The sequence below is a fragment of the Morone saxatilis genome, unplaced genomic scaffold, assembly GCF_004916995.1.
Source record: "Morone saxatilis isolate NCDOM2014 unplaced genomic scaffold, NCSU_SB_2.0 Contig15, whole genome shotgun sequence".
Lineage (NCBI taxonomy): Eukaryota > Metazoa > Chordata > Actinopteri > Moronidae > Morone > Morone saxatilis.
Window position 1 is genome coordinate 23,632,612 of NW_023339707.1, and position 5,650 is coordinate 23,638,261.

The following is a 5,650-nucleotide window of genomic DNA, read 5'->3' on the forward strand; positions in this document are numbered from 1 at the left end:
GATCTGCACACTGGTCTTTCTTCACACTCTGGCCCCTCAGTTACAACATTAAATCCCTTTAAGCTGCCTTGAATCCTGCAGGGAATGACAACCATTTGAAAAGAGGCTTTGTAGTGCTTCTAACATAACAAGTACTTTTCAAGTTTACAGGAAGTCTGGACAAAATATCCTCAATTCAGTCTTAACCCCAAACTTTGCTTTTAGTCAGAACACCCACCACAAAGTGGGAGCTATCATTTATTCAGCAGGGAAGTGATGTATAATTCACAATCAGATTTGTGTGGTTGCTGTACTCAATATGAACTGCAGGGGATGAAAGAGAAGGACAGGAAGCTGCCATGGCTCCCAGCCAGGACTTCTTCAGAGAACATTCTCCATTCTGCTCCCTCCTCCTCTTCCTCCTCCCCATCCTGCTCCTCCTCCTCCCAACCAGCAGCTGTGAGACAGGGAGGGTCTGAGCAGCTGCACACCAAGAGGAGAGAGGCAGGATGGGAATGCTGGAGAGATGGGAGTGGTCCTTCATGGCATGAAACCGACTGCACTGCAAATAGAAAATATGATACCCAGCAAAGTGACGCAGCATATTTTCCATCTGTCACGGCATGTTGAAGGTTTCAATGCAGGTGCAGTTAGATAAAAGCAGAAGGTTGTGATATCTTTATTTACTTACATGAATGAGCTAAGAAAGATTTTGATCTTGATATGTGTGTGTGAGGTTGAAAGGGTAGGGCAGAACCTTCCTGTTCTGTATTGATATACATGTTTTGGTTCCTCAAATCAAAAAGAAAGCTGTTAATGAAACGTAATAAATTATGATTGACATGAAGGTATAATGACAAATAAAATGACTGTCATTTAAAAAGAGTTTAGCTACTCAGACTTGTATTCGAAAGTTCTAAAAAGCTAAACTACAGCTGCTAGAACACGAACATACAGATATGAACACACATACATGTAATAGATAATGAATAATAATTTATTGATAGATATAGATGTGACAATTGATCAGAGAGTATTGTATCATGTATCGTGTATAATGGCACAAGGAAATGAACACAAAAGAAGATAGAGAGAAAAGGAAATAGCACATTATCAACCAACAGAACTGAAGATAAAAGAAGCAAATGAGGAGGAGACATAAATGACATTTAGGAGGATTTATTTTAAGAAATTTAATATAATATTGATTGGTATGTTTTCATTAGTGTATAATCACCTGAATATAAGAATAATTGTGTTTTTGTTACCTTAGAATGAGACGTTATTATCTACAGAGGCTGTGGTTGCCCATGAGTCCGCCATGTTTTTACTGTAGCCCAGAACAGACAAACCAAACGCTGGCTGTTGACTGGGCCTCACTTCCCAGCCTGTTCTCATTCCCAGGTCGTCAAATACAGGAGCGAGCAGTGTTCAGTGAGCTGCAGTCTGAAACTTCACCACTAGATGCCACTAAATTTCACTAAATTTCACAGACTGGTTCTTTAAATTGGGCAGTGCCGTCTTTCTCATGCAGTATATGTGGCATTAATCTCCTTTAAAACCTTTAAAATGAGTCATGACTACCACCAGTCAGAACCAGACTTTAAGAACCAGAGGGGTTCTTAAAGGGGCAGTTACCCCATAATGACAGGGTGGACAGCAATTTCAGGGACACATGCAAAATGTTCAATATGATTATGAAAATAGAATACATTATCAAAATGACTCGTTTTCTCAAATAACTTGTTGTGGACACATTTTTTGATTTAGTATCATTTAACCACTTATTCCAGACACTGTAGTTAGCAGAGCAGTGTGTGGGACATACCAAAATCAATCATCCAATGAAAAAAAAATGGTATAAAATGAAGGAAACACATTTCAAGAGACTTATCATTGTACTGATATGTGTGTAAATGTTTGGCCATTTATAATAAGACCTCAGAGTTTCATTATTCTGCTACATTTTAATGATGACTGAGTGATTCTGATGAGGACACCAAAGGCACTTCATAGTGATATTGACTCTCATAGTGAATAGGCTTCAGATATCAGAACAGTACTGGGGAAAGCACAATGACATTGACTGTATAAAGACAGGTAGACATGTTGTTGATTTGATGGTGTGATTCACTGAACAGAGGGAATAATGTGCTAACTATGAACCGTCATTCCTTCCTCTTAACTTTGCATTTCAAAATCTGGGTTATTTTAAGCAGCTCCACATTCAGCGAAGTATCGTTTCTTCCTCTGGGACGACTGTTGTCGTAGAGTTTCTTTTGTTGGTAGCAACCAAGTGTCTTAACTGTCCTTTAGTTTGCTGGGCTGCGCTTTAGGACCAGTGTAGAACAATCTATGGCCTTTGTCATTGAAAGATGACTTGACTTTAATACAGACACCAACAGAGCTGCTACATGGGTCCAGTAACATCACTGTCTCCAGAAAGAATGAGCTTTTATGAGAACAACAGCTGCTTTGATGAATTGTGAGGACAAAAGCGCTGACCCACATTGACGCCATGCATCTAGTGCCGCAGAGGCCACACCCCACCATCCTGACAGGACATTTTCTTATCCTATTAAGTCAGCAGTTTTATAAGAGGAGGACACGTTCAGTTGAAGGTGAGAGAGCAAGTGTATTTCCTTACAGGCACAGGACATCAGTGTGAAAGGGTTTTTTTTTGGAAAAGAGGTGGCTGAGGCGTACTCACATCCCCCAGAGAGGCAGCTGCACTGCAGCCTGTTAATGCTGCCATTTAAGCCGGGTCATGTGACCGCCAGATAAAGGCGGTCTGTGTGGATACTGGGCTGTATCCAGGCAACTCCGTTATTCATTTCCTAGCAACGGGGAAATCTTGGGAGGGGGGCCTGGGGGTTGGGCGTCTGTGGCTCTCACAGCCTACATGTCCTTCATCTATGACTGGACAGCTTGACCTCTTTTATCTCAGACAGACTTGAGAATAAAATCAGGATATTAAAAGTCAAGTGCTGTTTCTGATCAATAACATCCACAGCCATCGTGTAAGCAAAGGTTAAAAAAAATAAAGAATAGATAGAATATAGAATGCTTGACAAACCGTATGATGTATAACAAGTATCACAGGAGGATAGAGGACCAAAAATATAATTAATGTAAGATAATCTACCTAGAAACAGGCTTCAAACTACTTCTGCTCAATAATAATAATAATGTGAACAAAGATATTTTTAAATAATATGTAGAACGCTTGACAAACTGTTTGATGCACCAAGAATATAACAGAATCTACCTGAAAACAAGCTTTAAACTACTTTCTTGATTTTGTCTTCAGATCCACATTTCACATTATAAAAGCATCCCAGTCTTTCGGGAAGTTTCTGTATAACTCAGCAGTGTGGAATCATCCATATTTGAAATGTTGGCTAATTAGTGCCAGAATTTGGGGGGCAGATGAGTTGACTGATTGTCTTATTGATTTTGTACTGGCAGGTGTTCAGACTTCAATCATGTGTATTATGCATGAGGCCTACTCAGATCAAAGATATAATCAATATGATTATGGTTAACGCTGCTGTATTCTCAAATTTCACACTATACTCGAGTCTATTAATCTCTATTATGTTCTATTACAAGCAGTTTAATGTGTTATCCAGCTTGGATTCATTAGTCTTTAATGCAGAAATTCATGCAAACTTTTTTTTCCGTATGGCAGACTGGGCCTGTCTGCTGCCAGCGTGCTGAAAATTACGCAGCATTTCCCACACAATAAGAGGCGCCATGCTTACAGCACAGTAACTGGAGGATGACGGGATACGGGTGGGGTCTAGGAGGTGGTCCTTGTGGCGACAGAGGCGCTCATCCAATAGAAAGCCGAGGACGGCTGCAAACGTCAGACCGACAGGAGGATGGACCAATAGCGGTGGAGCAGGCACCGGCGCCAGCGCTGCACTTGCATATATACCGCTGTCCATCCTCATGTGCGCCATTATCTCTTACAACGACCCCATAACTGTCGAACTGTAAGACTCTCTGTGAAGGAGTTTCTTCAACCGTCTGCCGAGACTTCAGCATAACAACATGGTAAAAAAAAAAAAAAAAAACTTTTTCTAAACTTAAATAGTCATATTTGAGGTCCAGTGTGTAAGGATGGGAGTTGTGAGGATGGGGATGAAGAGGAGGAGGAGGAGGAGAGGGGCGAGAGAGCATTAATGTAAAAACAGGAATGAGAGTGTTGAGGGATTATAAAGCGTTAAAGTGTCACTTTGGTCGTTTAAAACATGTAAAAGTTTCATTGTGAATGTTTTAATGTGAGGTTCGGTGTTGGCTCATGTTCCGGCGGTGCTGAGTGGGAAGTTACGTGGCAGGCAGGGTGAACAAAAGAGGTGTTCAGCAGATTGCGCTGTGGGCGGAATGAATAACGTTAACGCCGTCTGTTGCGGTATTTGATTTCTCTCCCTCGGCTAACGGCTGAGCTCGTGACAGCGCTGCCCTGTAACGTTAATTCGGTGTACTGGCAGGGAGGATGCGCAGAAGCGGTACCCGTCTCCAAAACGTCCCACACCCAGAGAAACCCTACCCGTGGGGGCAAATGGATGAAATGCGCTGTCAGCATGGCGCAAGGCATTAAATATTCACGCCGGTAACGGACACTGCCGAGCCGCTGCTCACAGAGAACAGCTGAACGTTCTGTTGTCAGAACTCACGCGTTACTTTGCATTCTCTGTGACGCGCGTTCTAAGGTGAACGTTCTCTTTTTTTTTTCTTTTTTTTTTAACGGTTTCGCACGAATTCGAACTCACGTCACCCGCTGCCAGAGTGAAGGGCTTGTCGCATAGCAACGTAGTTCCAGACACAATGCGGCGCGCTCAGAGTAAAGTCGGGTCTGTCAGTCGACCGTTACCGGACTGCTGCTGATTGGGTGTCGCTAATAACGTTACAGTTCTGTAGCCAGTCAGTCTAAAAGGCCATTTTTTAACCAGGTACAACTCAGAATGAGGCGGTTTGATTCATACATGGAAGTATTATGACTATAAAAGTGTATAAAATATATATATATATTTCTTTAACAGTATGACTTGTCTAATGCATACAGGTAAATAACTTCTCTGTTTTTGTTTTTATTCCCACAGCGTGAGTGTATCTCTATCCACGTTGGCTACAGCGCTGTGTCCACGATCGGCAATCGCCTGCTGGGCAGCTTTACTGTCGGAACATGGGCGATCCCAGCCGGATGGACAGATGCCCAGTGACACAGCACGATCGAGCACGGAGACGACTTCCTTCAACCACCCTTTCTTCAGTGGAATACCTGGAGCCGGAAAGCACCGTCAAGGCTTGTTCTTTGTGGACCTTCGACCCAGCCGTCCATTGGCGTGAGTGTAACTATCTCTAGCTCGAACATTATCATTCAGTCAAAAGTAAAAGTTAAATATCCGAACTAACTATAACAACCACACCACTGATCGACCAACATGCGTCTGTTTTTGCTCGCTCGTTGAATGAGGTCGCGCACTGGGGACCCCTACCGCCAGCTCTTCCACCCTGAGCAGCTGCATCAACCGCCAAGCGAGGATGCTGCCAACAACTACGCCCGTTGGGACACTTACACAGTCGGCCAAAGAGATCCATCGGACGCTGGTGCTGCACAGGATCCGCAAACTGGTAAACGCTCTCAGCAGCAGAAGGAAGTTAC

At 42.9% G+C, this 5,650-nt stretch overlaps 1 pseudogene; it reads left to right on the forward strand.

Annotated features, from left to right (window-relative positions):
- The first annotated feature begins 5,456 nt into the window (after positions 1-5,456).
- The window catches only part of LOC118323932, a 9,117-nt pseudogene continuing 8,923 nt past the window's right edge, over positions 5,457-5,650 (forward strand).